The sequence below is a fragment of the Phyllobates terribilis genome, unplaced genomic scaffold, assembly GCF_046119375.1.
Source record: "Phyllobates terribilis strain yellow unplaced genomic scaffold, ASM4611937v1 Scaffold_7__3_contigs__length_470593459, whole genome shotgun sequence".
NCBI lineage: Eukaryota > Metazoa > Chordata > Amphibia > Anura > Dendrobatidae > Phyllobates > Phyllobates terribilis.
In genome coordinates, this window is record NW_027362767.1 from 385996198 (window position 1) to 386015275 (window position 19078).

At 45.5% G+C, this 19078-nt stretch overlaps 1 protein-coding gene across 1 annotated transcript in view; it reads left to right on the forward strand.

Annotated features, from left to right (window-relative positions):
- The first annotated feature begins 7440 nt into the window (after positions 1 to 7440).
- PRX (periaxin) overlaps positions 7441 to 19078 on the forward strand; it is a 48549-nt gene continuing 36911 nt past the window's right edge. Inside the window, exon 1 of the mRNA XM_073641486.1 lies at positions 7441 to 7583. The gene's annotated coding sequence lies outside the window, so the exon portion shown is untranslated. The remainder of the gene's footprint in view (positions 7584 to 19078) is intronic.

The following is a 19078-nucleotide window of genomic DNA, read 5'->3' on the forward strand; positions in this document are numbered from 1 at the left end:
CTGTGTTTGGTGGCTCTTTTGTTTGCATCATACTTTATTATTCAATGTTTTTTATCCTTTGTTATTACATATTTATATTAGATTATTGGGCCATATGCTTTTTACCACTATTACATAACATATTATATTATTCCAACATTTTATTCTAAGATCTAGAAATCAAAATGTACTTTGTTTTGTGGGACAACCCCTTTAAGTTTGTTTTTATATGAAACTAGATGGTGGCCCGATTCTAATGCATCGGGTATTCTAGAATAGGTATGTGGCCGACCGGGCGCAATCAGCAGAGCTGTGTTTAAATTTGGGGCCAAAATCGCTGATTGGTCGCGTTCGGCAACCGCGACCAATCAGCAAAGCGGTGTTTAAATTTGGCGGCAATATCGATGATTGGTCGCGGACGGCGTCCGCGACCAATCAGCGAACCGTGTTAGTGAGGACTGGAGAGCGTGTTTAAATTTGGCACCAAAATCGCTGATTAGTCGCGACCAATCAGCAGAGCGGTGTTTAAATTTGGCGCCAATACTGCTGACTGGTCGCGGCCGCCGACCGCGACCAATCAGCAGAGCGATGCAGAGCGGGGTTTAAATTTGGCCGGCCGCGCCCAAACAGCAGAGTGTTGTTTAAATTTGGCGCCAAAATCGCTGATTGGTCGAGGCCGGCGACCGCGACCAATCAGCAGAGCGTTGTTTAAATTTGGCGCCAATCTCGCTGATTGGTCGCGGATGGCGGCCGCGACCAATCAACAGTGCGGTGTTTAAATTTGGCACCAAAATCGCTGATTAGTCGCGACCGCGACCAATCAGCAAAGAGGTGTTTAAATTTGGCGACAATAGTGCTGATTGGTCGCGGCCGGCGACCGCGACCAATCAGCAGAGCGATGCAGAGCGGGGTTTAAATTTGGCGCCAAAATCGCTGATTGGTCGCCGGACGCGACCAATCAGCAGAGTGGTGTTTAAATTTGGCACAAAAAGCGCAGATTGGTCGTGGCCGGTGGTTGCGACCAATCAGCAGAGTGAGGTTTACATTTGGCGCCAATACTGCTGATTGGTCACGGCCGACAACCGCGACCAATCAGCAGAGAGGTGTTTAAATTTGGCGGCAATCTCGCTGATTGTTCGCGGCTGGCGGACGCGACCAATCAGCAGAGCAGGGTTTAAATTTGGCACCAATAATGCTGATGGGTCGCGGCCGGCGACCGCGACCAATCATCAGAGCGGGGTTTACATTTGGCCCCAATGCTGCTGATTGGTCACGGTCGCCGGCCGCGACCAATCAGCAGAGCGTTGTTTAATTTTGGCACAAAAAACGCAGATTGGTCGCGGCCGGTGGTTGCGACCAATCAGCAGAGTGAGGTTTAAATTTGGCGCCAATACTGCTGACTGGTCACGGCCGACAACCGCGACCAATCAGCAGAGCGGTGTTTAAATTTTGCGCCAATACTGCTGATTGATCTCGGCCAGCGACCGCGATCAATCAGCAGAGCGTTGCTTAAATTTGGCGCCAATCTCGTTGATTGGTTGCGGCTGGAGTCCGCAACCAATCAGCAGAGCGTTGTTTAAATTTGGCGCCAATCTCGCTGATTGGACGCGTCCTGCGTCCGCGTCCAATCAGCACAGCAGTGTTTAAATGTGGCGGCAAGATCGGTGATTGGTCGCGGCCGCTATTTAAATGTGGCGCCCAAATCGGTGATTGGTTACGGGCAGCGGCCGCGATCACTGATTGGTCGGGTGTGGAGAGCGCGACCAATCAGCGAATCGTATTGGTGAGGAGCGGGGAGAGGAATCGTATTAGTGAGGACCGGGGAGCGCCGCTGCCTGTGCGGCTACTTCCGCTGCGAGAACCCGGGACATGAGCGGGCGCTCGGAGCAGAAGTATCCCGACCCGCAGCGCCGCTCCCCGGTCCTCCCTTCACACCCTAGCCACTGATGTCCCCACAGTATCCGCATGGTGTTACAAAGGTCCGGACATTTGTGCTAAAAATCGCTGATTGGTCGCTGGCGCTGCTTGCGACCAATCACCGATTTGGGCGCCAAATTTAAATATCGGCCGCGACCAATCACCGATCTTGGCTCCACATTTAAACACCGCTGTGCTGATTGGTCGCGGCCGATATTTAAATTTGGCACCCAAATAGGTGATTGGTCGCGGGCAGCGCCAGCGACCAATCAGCGATTTTTAACACAAATTTCCAGACCTTTGTAACACCATACGGATACAGTGGGGACATCAGCGGCTAGGGTGTGAAGGGAGGACCGGGGAGCGGCGCTGCGAGTCCGGATACTTCTGCTGCGAGCACCCGCTCATGTCCCGGGTTCTTGCAGCAGAAGTATCCGCACAGGCAGCGGCGCTGACATCCAATTGGTCGCGGACGCTATTTAAAATTGCCGCACAAATCGGTGATTGGTCGCTGTCTTGGCCCGCGACCAATGACTGATCTTGGCGCCAAAGTTAAACACTATTGTGCTGATTGGTCGCGGACGCTGACTGCGACCAATCACCGATTTGGGCGCCAAAATTAAATATCGGCCGCGACCAATCACCGATTTGGGAGCCAAATTTAAATATCGGCCCCGACCAATCACCGATCTTGGCTCCACATTTAAACACCGCTGTGATGATTGGTCGCGGCCGATATTTAAATTTGACGCCCAAATCGGTGATTGGTCGCGGGCAGCGTCGGCGACCAATCAGCACAGCGGTGTTTAAGTTTTGCGCTAAGATCAGTGATTGGTCGGGTCCGAAGACCGCGACCAATCATCGAATCGTCTTGGTGAGGACCGGGGAGCGGCGCTGCCTGTGCGGCTACTTACGCTGCGAGAACCCGGGACATCGCGGGCGCTCGCAGCAGAAGTATCCCGAACCGCAGCGCCACTCCCCGGTCCTCCCTTCCGCATGGAGGTCAGCGGCGCCAGCGGTCCTTCCGCTGATACCGGCCGGGAGATGAGCGCCTCGCGCCGCTCATCTCCCGGCTGCATCTCCGTCCCGCAGATGGGTCCGACGGTCGGGTTCCTTCTGCTGTTGCCGGCCGGGAGATGAGCGCCTCGCGGCGCTCATCTCCCGGCTGCATCGCCGCTGAGCTCCGTCCCGCAGATGAGCCGCTAACGGCCGCCATCTTTTTTTAGAAATCCCCCGGCGCTGATTGGCCGCTGCCGGACCAATGAGCGACGCGGGATTTCCTGGACAGACAGACAGACAGACAGACGGGATAAGACGATTATATATATAGAAGGTTTATCATTATATTTGATGATGAGGAAAAACTTCCTCAATTGTAGACATTTTTTAATATATACAGTAGAGACCAAAAGTTTGGACACGCCTTCTCATTTAAAGATTTTTCTGTATTTTCATGACTATGAAAATTGTACATTCACACTGAAGGCATCAAAACTATGAATTAACACATGTGGATTTATATACTTATCAAAAAAGTGTGAAACAACTGAAAATATGTCTTATATTCTAGGTTCTTCAAAGTAGCCACCTTTTGCTTTGATGACTGCTTTGCACACTCTTGGCATTCTCTTGATGAGCTGCTAGGAAACCACTGCTAAGGACAGGCAACAAGCAGAAGAGACTTGTTTGGGCTAAAGAACACAAGGAATGGACATTAGACCAGTGGAAATCTGTGCTTTGGTCTGATGAGTCCAAATTTGAGATCTTTGGTTCCAACCACCGTGTCTTTGTGCGACGCAGAAAAGGTGAACGGATGGACTCTACGTGCCTGGTTCCCACCGTGAAGCATGGAGGAGGAGGTGTGATGGTGTGGGGTTGCTTTGCTGGTGACACTGTTGGGGATTTATTCAAAATTGAAGGCATACTGAACCAGCATGGCTACCACAGCATCTTGCAGCGGCATACTATTCCATTAGGTTTACGTTTAGTTGGACCATCATTTATTTTTCAACAGGACAATGACCCCAAACACACCTCCAGGCTGTGTAAGGGCTATTTGACCAAGAAGGAGAGTGATGGGGTGCTACGCCAGATGACCTGGCCTCCACAGTCACCAGACCTGAACCCAATCGAGATGGTTTGGGGTGAGCTGGACCGCAGAGTGAAGGTAAAAGGGCCAACAAGTGCTAAGCATCTCTGGGAACTCCTTCAAGATTGTTGGAAGACCATTTCTGGTGACTACCTCTTGAAGCTTATCAAGAGAATGCCAAGAGTGTGCAAAGCAGTCATCAAAGCAAAAGGTGGCTACTTTGAAGAACCTAGAATATAAGACATATTTTCAGTTGTTTCACACTTTTTTGTTAAGTATATAATTCCACATGTGTTAGTTCATAGTTTTGATGCCTTCAGTGTGAATGTACAATTTTCATAGTCATGAAAATACAGAAAAATCTTTAAATGAGAAGGTGTGTCCAAACTTTTGGTCTGTACTGTATAATATATAATATTTTATCAAGGTTGGCTGCGACTTTATCCAAGCTTTTCATTTTGGCCTCAGTGTATTTGAGTTTGACATCCCTGTATAAGATGAAGTACACAGTTGAGTTCCTCTTTCTACAATTATATTGATGCCACACATGCATATATTTTTTTTTTTACTATTTTGTGACTTTAAATTTTTTTAAACTGTATTAAAAAATTATTTTTGTGATGCGATTTGCGAGACCCATAACTTTTGTATTTTTTGTGCATGCCGAGCAATATTTTTTAATATCACCATTGGACGGTACATATCACGCTTTGATCACTTTTTTATTCAATTTTTTTGTGAGAGGTGCAGTGACCAAAATATGGCAATTATGGTTTCCATTTTGTTTTCATTCCGACAATTTTATATTTTTACAGATTTCCCTTTTAATTAAGCGGCAATAACAAATATGCTTATTTAAAAAAAAAATAAAAAAATATTTTCAATAAAGAAAAAGGGAGGTGATTACATTTTTTTTTGTAAGTGTTTTGACTTAAACCTCCAATAGTTTATCTACAGGATTACCAACATGGCAGCTATGGCAATCTATTGGCAGTCTAATTACATTACAGGCGGGCCAATGGGCGCCCAACACGGATGCTGGGGTAAAATCACAAGGCTTACATGCCACTGTCAGTGATTGATGGCGGTATTTAAAGGGGTTAGCCGGGACTTTTTTTTTCTCTTAAGTGTCAAAAGACTTACAGCTACTACCTGCTTGTTCTAACGGGTGCCGATCTCTGCCGGCTCAGAGTGGTCATGGTCACCTACGGCTTCCGGTGACGTTGTGTCACCCAGGAGGAATAAAGGGGACTCGGTACCCTGGCCTTTTACCTTGTTTAGGAGGTCACGGCAGTCGGCTCCCGGGCCCATACTCTGGGTCTCTCTTTAAAAAGGGGTTTTAGTGTACAGTTTGTCTGGTGTGACGCCACCTGTGGTTTCCGGTAATGGTTACCGGCGCTGCTGCAGACCTCCGGGGATGATGGGATGGCAGCTGGGATGTTCCTGCTCCCCACAGGCGGAGCGGGCCCCCGGGGCAGTGTAGGTGCAGATGGTGGTGATGCTGGGGCTTGTAGTGCAGGAGAGATAGCACAGCAGGAGTAACTGACAGAGACAGGGGATTCACTTCAGTACCTTTACTGGTGCGGATGTCAGGTACGGTCCAGGGTACTCGGTAGGAAGGGTGCACTTCAGGACTTCTCCCCAGTGAGCGGGTATAAGGCCTCCTGGTCCATGTCTCCCTCTCTCTAAGCTCCTGGCCAGCCTTCAACTGGGCCTAGCTTCTGTGTCGTGCTGTTCCTTCACCTGTCGCTTGGTAGTAGGACCTTTTTCTGGCAACCACTATCCCTGGACGCCGGGGCCTTCGTGGTTCCTAGTCCTGTCAAGGATTTAGCTTCAGGTCGACCAGGGACTTGTAGTCCTCCTGGTATGCCGGTGATCCCTACTGGGTATAAAGGACCCTGTAGGCGCGGACCCGGTTCGTGTCTTGGGGTGAGCCTATGATGCTCCTCTGCCCCCTCAACTCCTCTCTCCTCTCCTCTTTGCCTCCGGCCACACTTGGGGCCCTCAATACAGCAGCAGACGTGCTGAATCTTCACTGCTCTCAGTGGCAGCACACTCTCTCTCAGACTGAGACTGAACTGCCTGGCTCCACCCTCCATATATATATATCCCTAACGGGCTCCCTCTGGTGGTATGAGGTGGAATGGTGGAGGTGTTTGTTTGTAACGAGGGCCTCTTGTGGAGAAGTCCATCCATGCACCCTTTTGGGTCCTGTGGTACCTGTGAACAGCAGGGTGCCACAACGTCACATCAACAGAGCAGCTTCTTCTCTTCCTCTCTGCTTTGGGCGTCACTGCTGATGTCATGCTGATTGTCAGCCGGTTCCCTGCTGCCTAACTTCAGCTAGCCACCTGTCAATCAGCATGACATCAGCAGTGACTTTCCATTGACGGAACAGCCCAGAAAAGGATGAGCCACTCTATTGGTATGTGGTCAAATGAAGCGGCATAATCGCCGGCAGGAGTGATCCGTGACTGTTCTGAGTCAGTAGAGATCGGCACCGGGGGCAGGTTCGCAAATACCTGCCTGTAAGTTCTTAGGCCCCTAATAAAAAAATACAAAAGTCCCGGATAACTTTACTACAGTGATCAGAGCTAGTTAGAGACAGATGCAAGCCGTGCTACACCGCTTTACATCCCCCGACCCGCTCCATGACCGATATATTCATCATGGAGAGTTACGGAGTTCTGGATTAATTAGCCACGGTGAGGAGGGGCTTTAAGGAGCCTCACTTGCTCTGAAGGACGTGGCCCACCTGTACATTACACAGGCAGCCTATGGAATTCATTGGGCACTGTGTAATGCTTTATTTCTCCTATGGTGGTGTTGCAGGGACATTGGGTTCCAAAACAGATTATAGTTAGGTAAAGGGGTTGTCCGGTCAAAAGTGACTGCTGCAGACTTCTGAATCCCCCCAGCGCGGACACTGTGCGCTGTGGGGATTCGCCGGTATGAGACCCGGGACCGGAGCCTATGTATACGTTATACAGAGTGACTGCAGACTTATCACTTTTGACCGGACAACCCCTTTAATTACTATTGAGATAGTGAACACCCTGCAACCAGATCATTGTCGGGGGACCCTTCTAACGAAGAATTACTTCTGCTCGATTTCCTACTTCTACCGAATTTTATTGACGTCCAGTGCTAGAAACATTCGCACGGCCATTCTGGATTAATAAATGCCTGATTAAAGGAATTTAACTACAGTTGCTCAGAATTTCCTAATATTGCTTGCAATGCCCTGGATACTTTAAGAGTGAATTTACAATAAGGATCCTTTGCAGTTCTCATCAGGGACCTGGGATGAGAGCTTGGAGGCGTAGTATGGCATTCTGGTAAGATTGTGTGCTGAATGTCAAAACTTGGAAATGTTTCAGTGATGTCAACATCCTGCAGCCAATCACTGGCCGGACAGAAAGTTTTTGGGAAGCTTCAGCCCTCTCCCCCTTCTCTGTAGCCGCTCCCTCTGGCATTGAGTGTCAGGCTTCCAGTGACAGCTCACACAGTTACTGGACCTTCCAGGAGCGAGTAGGCTGGGGGGATCTGACGGTGGGCACACACTGCCAGGGGCACTGTAACTGGAGATCAATAACTGGTAAGTGCGTCTTTCATTTCCTAATACATCGATCACTATTTATATAGCACCAACATATTCCACAGCATGGTACACAGATCGTAATCACTCGCTTCAGCCCATACGCCAGTACTAGATGCCAAAACCTATCCTTGGCATCCATTGCATGGTGTATGCCTAGGAATGACTGATATACATTTATTGCCGCAAACGGCTGTTTGGACGCTTTTATAGTCACGTTGACTGATCATGGTGACACCTGTGAAGAGATCTGAAAAACAGTATCACATGCTGTATCCAAGCCCTCCATCTGAGCCGGAGGACACTAAAGTTGGCATTTATATTCAGTATTACATGGGTCGGTGATTGGGAAGTATAGAAATAAAATAAATAAGAAATAATATTTATAAAAACACTAATATAAACATAATAATGAAAAGATACTACATTAAATAATAATAAAAAAATGTTGCAAATGATAGACATTACATTCTAACTTTAATGATAAGAGAAAATTTACGGCACTCACCAAGTTGTGTAAAAAATGTAATATATTTCCAAAGTAAGTGCATATTACAGGAGGGGGTTACATGGTGTGGGACTGGGTAGCAGCCGTTTCGCATTCACTTACGCTTGATCTGACCATTCTAAATATACCAGGAGTGTTTATATGTATATATATATATATTTATGTATGTATATATAGAGAGCCGTGTGTATATACACATGCACATATATGTGTATGTAAATTGCTGTAAATACTAATTATATCAAGTCCGTCCTGTGCTGCCTTGTTCAATATCCAATCACAGACCCCCTGGTATTATCAATTAGACATACAAGTGCTTCTCACTAAATTAGAATATTATCAAATAGTTAATTTATTTCAGTTCTTCAATACAAAAGTAATGTTGATGATTATGGCTTACAGTCAATGAAAACACAAAAGTCATTATCTCAGTAAATTAGAATACTTTATAACAACAGCTTGAAAAATGTTTTTAAAATGCAAAATGTTGTCCTACTGAAATGTATGTTCAGTAAATGCCCTCAATACTTGGTCGGGCTCCTTTTGCATCAATTACTGCATCAATGCGGCAATGTGGCATGGAGTCGATCAGCCTTTGGCCCTGCTGAGGTGTTATGGAAGCCCAGGTGGCTTTGATAGCAGCCTTCAGCTCGTCTGCATTGTTGGGTCTGGTGTCTCTCATCTTCCTCTTGACAATACCCCATAGATTCTCTATAATAGATTCTCTATGGGGTTAAGGTCAGGTGAGTTTTCTGGCCAATCAAGCACAGTGATACTGTTGTGTGTAAACCAGGTATTGGTAGTTTTGGCAGTGTGGATAGGGGCCAAGTCCTGCTGGAGAATGACATTTCCATCTCCAAAAAGCTTGTCGGCAGAGGGAAGCATGAAGTGCTCTAAAATGTCCCGGTAGACGACTGCGCTGACTTTGGTCTTGATAAAACACAGTGGACCTACAGCAGCAGATGACATGGCCCCCCAAACCATCACTGATTGTGGAGACTTCACACTAGACCTCCAGTAGCTTGGATTGTGGCCTCTCCACTCTTCCTCCAGACTCTGGGACCTTGATTTCCAAATGAAAATTGGAACTCTGGGACCTTGTGGAGTGTGTCAATGACTGCCTTCTGGACATCTGTCAAGTCAGCAGTCTTCCCCATGATTGTGGAGCCTACTGAAACAGACTAAGGGACCTTTTTAAACACTTAGGAAGCCCTTGCAGGTGTTTTTTGTTAATTATTCTAATTTACTGAGATATTGACTTTTGTGTTTTCATTGGCTGTAAGCCATAATCATCAACATTAACAGAAATAAACACTTGAAATAGATCACTCTGTTTGTAATGACGCTATATAATATATGAGTTTCACTTTTTGTATTGAAGAACTGAAATAAAATTAACTTTTTGATGATATTCTAATTTAGTGAGATGCACCTGTATATTAAAGGGGAAATTCTCTTCTATTGTGTAGCAGTGGCTGATAGGCTGTTTAATGTAAAATCCAGCATATTTGTCAAATTTACTTATTTTTCAGAACTAAAAGCAATCAAGCCGCTGCGGTTATGAAAAACCTGACGTTCATTATAGTTATTTTTCCATTGAATACATTCTTCCTAGGAATGAGGGTCTCACACACTCCGGTGTGAATGGAGTGGTGTGACATGTGCACCACCGCTCCAGTTGATTATGGGACCCCTGTTCTCGAGAACGGACCCCTATTTTGTGGATATATGATAAATGCATTTAATGGGACAATCGCTTTATCATTTAACTCCTCAAAGTAGGCTGTGTTCACACTAGCATCATTGCTTCTGTTTTTAATGTATGCTATGACGCTGTGTTAAATCCACTGTTGCACATGGACCCCATTGACTTATAATGGGGTCCTCTGGGGTTTACATATTTTAACAGCAAGAATATTGCTATACCCTGTTATTCTCACTTTTAAAAGTGAGGGAAATCTTGATAGAGTCTCCAAATGAAGACTGTATATGGGAAAAAAAATCTTTATGCTTGTATTGGGTACTCCGTGTGTTAACAATTCAATCTACAGATCATATGGGTTTTTCGTACAGATGGCATATTACCAGAATATGGCATCATAGACATCCAACCATTTTAACTTCCAGCAATTCCCCAAACTAAGGGGCTGCTGACGCTTTGACTTTTTCGCTCATCAGCATCATTCCCCATCAGGCACTATTTAGAGAACTACCTATCTGCCCCATTCAAGTAAATGGAGCTCAGTCCCTGTCCTTACAGAACTTCAGTCCCAGCCTTCATATCTAAATGGGTCATGGACCTCCCCTAACATATCAAGGAGATATATTATCTCTTACTACAGTGGGGAAATCCTTCAATGAGCCAATGAGACCTACAGCACAATGGAGAAATTATCCGCTTGGGGCTCATTCAGACATCTTCCAAGAAAAGCGGTCCTAGTTTCATCAGTGATTTTGTGCAATTTTATCTGACTTTCGTCCAAGTTTTTCTCAGATAAGAAAAAAAAAGTTTCTTTGTCTTCTCCTCCCTAACAGTCCATCAAAACAAACAGCACTTGGATGGCATCTGAGTGTAGTCTGATTTTTTTCACAGACCCATAGACTTACATTGCTGATTTTGATCCGACACCCAGATCAATATTGGGCATGTTTCCGTGATTTTGCGCTGACCACTTCACAAAAAAATTTGGATACGTGAACAGCTCTACAGCACTCATACCTAGTATTGTCTATCTGTGAAAAACACGGATTAGACTCCTACGTGAAGAACAGACGTCTGTTGCAAGATATTTTTGAAAAGATATTTTTGGACGGCATTTTCTGGTTTGCTAGATGTGTAGATGTGCTGACTGTACAATCTATGTTAATAAGGGTTGGAGCAGAAATATGGAATAGTTGTCAGGTGTAAATAACTCATTTATCTTATTTATGCATTACTTTTTGGCTGCAAGTAATCATCGGCGGAGTAGAGATTTCCATAATTACCACAATCCTCCCTCCCCCATTACCTTCATGTCAAACTAATGCAATGCACAAGATACAGCTACGTCCTTGTATTCTGCAACAGTCGCAGTATCCACATGGTCTTCTCCACCTGACCTTACATTGAATAACAGAAACAATTGTGTCCTCAGTTCCAGAGACGTTATTTTGGCTTGGGAAGACTATTGGGCTATTGTGGGAATATTATCTTGTGCAGCGTTATTCTTCTTTGTGTCTGTATCTAATTTGTACTGTGACCTCTGCCTGTTCAGTATGCAGCATGTACATGGTATATACCAGGTATAACAGAAGGCACTGTGTAAGCGCTTATTCACATGTCAGTATTTTGCATCAGTGTTTGTAAGCCAAAATCAGGAGTGGATCTTACAGAGAAAAACTATAATTGAAAGACACTTGTATGGTGTTTTGGAGACAGTCCTGGTTTTGGCAAATACTGATGAAATACTGATGTGTGAATAAAGTCTAAAACCTTGCTCACTTTGCTCCTATATGTCTTTTAACTTGTGAAGACGACTATTATACTCAAAGGGAATTTACAACAGGTCTTCTACATAAGAGAAGCATTTGATAAAGTAGGAGACACTGAGCTTTGAGATATATAGTTCTCTGTTGTTTGGATAAATATTTTGATATATACTGTAAATGCTGGAACAACTTAGAGACAGCCTGTGAGTCCTGATGATTTGACCGCCATTAATAAAGACTGTGACTCCTGCTTCCCCCTCCCATTTACAGATAAGGTTTTCTAGTTTGCTTTTTCTAGTAAAAGCTGTGTAGTTGCTGCCGGACTCAGAGAAAGCCTGTGAGTCATTTTTCCTCCATCCAGTCATAGAAAAAGCCTGTGAGTTCTATTTGCCTCGCCCACCAATAAAGAAATCCTGTGAGTCTTGCTTCCCTCACCTGCACACAGTGATTGACAGCTTTTCCTGTAAACAAACTCATATATGAAAAGCTGTCAATTACTGTCATGCCTTCTCTATGAGTGGACGGAGGAAGCAGGACTCCCAGGTTTCTCTGACTGGCGGGAGGAAGCAGGACTCCCAGGCTTTCTCTATGTGGGCGGAGGAAGCGGGACTTACAGCCTTTCTCTATAGGTGGATGGAGGAAGAAAGACTCACAGGCTTTCATTTTGGATGGGCAGAGGAAGCAGAACTCCCAGGCTTTCTCTATGAGTGGGTGGAGGAAGCAGGACTCACAGGCTTTCTCTATGAGTGGGTGGAGGAACAGGACTCCTAGGCTTTCTCTATGGGTGGGCGGAGTAAGCAAGACTTATAGGCTTTCACTATGGGTGAGTGGAGAATTTCACCAAAAAAATACACCTAAAATTTATGTTTATTAGTATCATTAAACATTCAATTGTAACTGACCCTCAAAAGAAAAAAAAACAACACCAAAAATGGTTAAAAGGCTGTAAAGTATTCTCAGCCCAAAAAGAGATTATCATAAAGTGGGGAAGGGGCAATGCCCTAAGCTGACCCCTAATCTGTCCCTACCTCACAGCGGAGGATGGCGCCCCCGCTCCTCGTCGGCTCACCCTGAAGGACCCTTTAAGTCTCTGATTAGGTGAGAGTGGTGGGAGTCAATTATCAGTGTAGAGGGACGCAAGAGGGTAATCACCATTCAATCCTCAAGATAAATGGGCCACCACCACTGTACCTGCAGTGTACAGGTGTGGTAAATCAAAAAATAAGAAATTAATGGGTAGTCATCTCCTAACAGTCAGTTATCTTAATGGCCCAGATACTCAAGAGGATATCAATCATCAAACAATCAATAATACTGTATATAGATCTCAATCTGGCTGTAAATACAGAACAAGTATATGTGTATTAGTAACAAAAATGATTGCAGGAAATATTCCTGCTTCCATGGGCGTACCCACCGTGGGACAGAGGGGGCAGCTGCCCCCCCCCTAGAAGCAGGGACGCACACGCCGCACACCAGAGCCGGCGTCAGCACCCGGCGCACCCGGGCTAATGCCGGGGCCCTGAGCAGGCGGGGGGGCCCCTCACCGTCAGCGCCCGCTCCCCCCCCCTCTTGCTCAGGGTGCCGGCACCCGGCAGAATACTTACCCCTCCCCGTGCCTCCGCAGCAGCTCCGGTCTTTTCCGCGGCTGCTGCACTGTGACGTCACAGGTCAGAGGGCGCTGTGACGTCTTTCCACCGCGCTCTCTCCTGAGCAGTCACAGGTCAGAGCGGGATGAGGCCAGCGACGCTGAGGAGTCCGGAGCAGCGGCAGCAGGTGAGACGTGAGGTGAGTATTTGATTTTTTTTTTTTTTTTTATTGTATGGAGGCCTGTGGCAGTATAAGGGAGGGGGGTGAGGTGGGGTTGTGTGACATCCTGCATAGGGCATTATAAGGGGGGGTGACATCCTGCATGGGACATTATAAGGGAGGGGGGGGTGACATCCAGCATGGGGCATTATAAGGGGGGGGGTGTGACATCCTGCATGGGCCATTATAAGGGAGGGGGTGTGTGTGACATCCTGCATGGGGCATTATAAGGGAACGGGGGGTGTGTGACATCCTGCATGGGGGATTATAAGGGAGGGGGTGTGTGTGACATCCTGCATGGGGCATTATAAGGGAGGGGGGGTGTGATATCCTGCATGGGGCATTATAAGGGAACGGGGGGTGTGTGACATCCTGCATGGGGCATTATAAGGGAGGGTGTGTGTGTGACATCCTGTATGGGGCATTATAAGGGAGGGGGGTTGTGTCACATCCTGCATGGGGCATTATAAGGGAGGGGGGGTGACATCCTGCATGGGGCATTATAAGGGAGGGGGGGTGACATCCTGCATGGGGCATTATAAGGAAGGGGGGGTGTCATCCTGCATGGGGCATTATAAGGGGGGGTGACATCCTACATGGGGCATTATATGGGGGGGAACAGCCTGCATGGGGCATTATGTGGGGGGAACAGCCTGCGTGGGGCATTATATGGGGGGGGGACAGCCTGCATGAGGCATTATGTGTGGGGAACAGCCTGCATGGAGTGTTATATGTGGGCCAGTATTCTGTATGGAGCGTTATATGGGGGCCAGTATTCTGTATGGATCGTTATATGGGGGCCAGTATCCTGTATGGAGCGTTATATGGGGGCCAGTATCCTGCATGGAGCGTTATATGGGGGCCAGCATTCCGTATGGAGCATTATATGGGTGCCAGTATCCTTCATGGAGCGTTATATGGGGGCCAGTATTCTGTATGGAGCGTTATATGGGGGCCAGTATTCTGTATGGGGCGTTATATTGGGGGCCAGTGTCCTGTATGGAGCGTTATATGGGGGCCAGTATTCTGTATGGAGCGTTATATGGGGGCCAGTATTCTGTATGGAGCGTTATATGGGGGCCAGTATTCTGTATGGAGCGTTACATGGGGACCAGTATCCTGTATGGAGCGTTATATGGGGGCCAGTATACTGTGTGGAGCGATTCGCCGGTTTCTGAGCTATTGTGGAATTTACAATAGATATCACTCATGTAATGTAAGAAGTGAAATCTTTGCATTGTACTATATATATATATTTCTCTTCGGTATCTGTGACTATGGCTTGCTCCCCCCCCCCCCCTAGTTTTGATCCTGGGTACACCCATGCCTGCATCCCTCAGCAAATCAGAAAATAGATGTCACTTTATACCAATATATACTATAGACCAATCTTCAAGTACAATAAGCATACAAAGATTCACTAGTCAGCCAGAAAATCAAGAAATATAGTATGGAGGGTCCTTTGACCCTCCTATTCATAGGGACAAGATCAGAAATGCAAATAGACCAACCCCGCAACTACACCGCTAAGTTCAAATACAGATGCAGGTATGTATTGCTCGAAGTGGGCACGTTGCTCCTGCTAACCGGCTCATCAGGAGCCACATACCCGTGATAGTTTTTAGCCCCATTAAAGATTTTGCATGGGGGCCCATGAGCTTCAAGTTACGCCAGTGTATATAACTTATTTAAAGAGGACCTTTCACCAGATCAAAAGTGGCCAGTTGTTGCTCTTATTTTATTCCTGCTGCTCCATTGAGCGTTCCTTTTTAATCTGTTATATGTTCCAGGGATATGGGCCTTTTAACTTAGTGCAATTTTTTATGGTCTTTACAAGGGGGCGTAATAACACACATATTTTACTTGATCTCAAAAATGGCTAAATAAAAATGTAGGATGTTTATGTTGAGGCCCAAAGAAAAATCTATAAAAGCAAAACAATTTCTTTCTGTCACTTGTGGAACATAAACCGTAAATTCCTTTAAAATAGACGCAAGGTCCCAGAGTAATGACAATGCTCTATTATTCAAGTCATTTCCATAGGCATACCGGGCATAGCTTCTGTTTGATCCTAATTGTGGCCCGCCCATTAAAGGTCTCTAACAAAGAATGCTTCATTAACTGCGTTCTTGGATAATTACTATGTCATTGTGCTTGCATGGATGTCAAGACATGACGAGGCCGGAAGGATGTAGATTATCTGGGACGTGAATAGACTATGAGACCAATGTCCAGTCCCCGGATGTTGAGGCATGATGCGTTAGTGGAAGAGGCAAGAGATGACGCCCTTGTGTCTCTAGACTAGTGGGAGACCATGGATGACAGGAAAGAGCTTTTCCTTCCTGGTGATGTGGTTTTAAAAATATACATAGATTCTTTAAATATTTTTGGACTTATTCTAAAAGGTAAAACATTTGATTGACGAGAGTGTGCATAATTAAAGATCCTAAGATGACTGCTAAATGACCCATCTGGGAAGAAATTCCAATTAGGTTGCCCCATACTTTTTCTCCATGGGTAGTGTAAAACTGTACAGGTCTTTCTCTTCATAGAGACGTCAACATTAGCAAATAAGGGAAAGAAAAAGCAGTCTAAGGACCACAAGTGTAAAAAAAGATGGAAAGGAGGAACTGGTGGCTGGCCGGAGGATTGTCTAGTGAAGCACACCATCCAGCACCAGGAGAGAGGTCTCATTTTGTTCTTATATTATTGATCATTGGCCACTCTCCTTTTTTTCCTATTTGACCCTATTCCATAGAATTGATTCAAGCATGGTGGTCCAGTGATTAGCCTTGTTGCTTTGCAGCGCTGTGGTCTTGGGTTCCAATCTGTCCATGGGCGACATCTACATGGAGGCTGTATGTTTTCCTCTATGCCAAAACCAAGTACTCGCAGAATGCTGGACTGTTCATTACATAGATGTTCTGTCATAAAAAAAAAACAATCTGCATCTCCTATAGTGGTTACTTCCATTCCCCTGACAGAAGTTAAGGGAAGCAAAGACTTGGTAAAATGCTACCCTGGTCAAGATCTGAACTGGGACCTGGATCCAGGCCATGAAAGAGCTTATTGCATCCATGTAGGAGAAGGGTGAAATATCTCCAGCCCCTTGACTTTTCTGTGTTGTTGTAGCTCATCACTACAGTCCATGTCCATGTTCTGCAAAGGCTGCGTGGCAGATTTGCTGTTTGTGACAACTGAGCCTATATGCCAGACCCAACCAACTTATGCCCAAAAATGGACCAAAGCCCACAACTGTAACACAAATGAGCATACAAATATACAGTACAGACCAAAAGTTTGGACACACCTTCTCATTTAAAGATTTTTCTGTATTTTCATGACTATGAAAATTGTACATTCACACTGAAGGCATCAAAACTATGAATTAACACATGTGGAATTATATACTTAACAAAAAAGTGTGAAACAACTGAAAATATGTCTTATATTCTAGGTTCTTCAAAGTAGCCACCTTTTGCTTTGATGACTGCTTTGCAGACTCTTGGCATTCTCTTGATGAGCTTCAAGGTTTTCACTTCACAGGTGTGCCCTGTCAGGTTTAATAAGTGACATTTCTTGCCTTATAAATGGGGTTGGGACCATCAGTTGTATTGTGCATAGGTCTGGTGGATACACAGCTGATAGTCCTACTGAATAGACTGTTAGAATTTGTATTATGGCAAGAAAAAAGCAGCTAAGTAAAGAGAAACGAGTGGCCATCATTACTTTAAGAAATAAAGGTCAGTCAGTCTGAAAAATTGGGCAAACTTTGAAAGTGTCCCCAAGTGCAGTTGCAAAAACCATCAAGCGCTACAAAGAAACTGGCTCACATGAGGACCGCCCCAGGAAAGGAAGACCAAGAGTCACCTCTGCTTCTGAGGATAAGTTTATCTGAGTCACCAGTCTCGGAAATCGCAGGTTAACAGCAGCTCAGATTAGAGACCAGGTCAATGCCACACAGAGTTCTAGCAGCAAACACATCTCTACAACAACTGTTAAGAGGAGACTTTGTGCAGCAGGCCTTCATGGTAAAATAGCTGCTGGGAAACCACTGCTAAGGACAGGCAACAAGCAGAAGAGACTTGTTTGGGCTAAAGAACACAAGGAATGGACATTAGACCAGTGGAAATCTGTGCGTTGGTCAGATGAGTCCAAATTTGAGATCTTTGGTTCCAACCACCGTGTCTTTGTGCGACACAGAAAAGGTGAACGGATGGACTCTACATGCCTAGTTCCCACCGTGAGGCATGGAGGAGGAGGTGTGATGGTGTGGGGGTGCTTTGCTGGTGACACTGTTGGGGATTTATTCAAAATTGAAGGCATACTGAACCAGCATGGCTACCACAGCATCTTGCAGCGGCATGCTATTCCATCCGGTTTGCGTTTAGTTGGACCATCGTTTATTTTTCAACAGGACAATGACCCCAATCACACCTCCAGGCTGTGTAAGGGCTATTTGACCAAGAAGGAGAGTGATGGGGTGCTACGACAGATGACCTGGCCTCCACAGTCACCAGACCTGAACCCAATCGATATGGTTTGGGGTGAGCTGGACCGCAGAGTGAAGGCAAAAGGGCCAACAAGTGCTAAGCATCTCTGGGAACTCCGTCAAGAATGTTGGAAGACCATTTCCGGTGACTGCCTCTTGAAGCTCATTAAGAGAATGCCAAGAGTGTGCAAAGCAGTCATCAAAGCAAAAGGTGGCTACTTTGAAGAACCTAGAATATAAGACATATTTTCAGTTGTTTCACACTTTTTTGTTAAGTATAAAATTCCACATGTGTTAATTCATAGTTTTGATGCCTTCAGTGCGAATGTACAATTTTCATAGTCATGAAAATACAGAAAAATCTTTAAATGAGAAGGTGTGTCCAAACTTTTGGTCTGTACTGTATATATTAATAGATTTTTTTAGGAAATCAGTGGGTTTAATTGACTTCCATATTCTAACAAAACATGACCTTCAGAACTTTCTGTGGAGACCGTATGCAATCATTATGTAGCCTATTAGTATACACAAGTCGGCCTTGTATTAGCACAAAGGAAAGAACATTGCTGAAAAACTGGACACTGCCAGAATCAGCTATAATGTACCAACTCCAAAAGCATAATCAAAAAAAGGAGGAATAAAGGAGCTAAATGGTAGAAAACAATGAATAATTTTATTATATTAAAAAGTTTAGCATCACATAATAAATAATTGGATCATAGCATAGATGAACAGAGGTGCATGATGTCAGAAAAACACAGCACCCAGTGGCCCACAAACCCGTACCCACTGCATGGAAATGTAACCAGTGGGATTAGGAAACCTGAGTAAGGTGAACAGAGTAAGTACATACAAGCTATGGGCAATGATAGTATACATTTATAAGCAGCAGTCTGCGACAACATTAGAATGTGCCCATAGTTAAATAGAATATCCAAAGCCTTACCAGGGATTAGAATGGAAGGGCTAGAGGGTGCTAAAAAAAAAGAGATCCGTAGAAGAAAAGCCTCAACGCGCGTTTCGCCTGAGGATTGTTGGCTTTCTCAAGAGGCTGATCTAATCATACATACAAGGACCTTTATATATGCCCCCGATGTGGTCATGTGACACAGCAAGTAAAGTGTAGCAGCTGGAAGCATAAATGTAGCGCTATGAGTGGCGCATGCGCCGTCGGTGCTCGGTCACTGGCGCGCGCGCCCGGGTCATCACGCCTCCCGC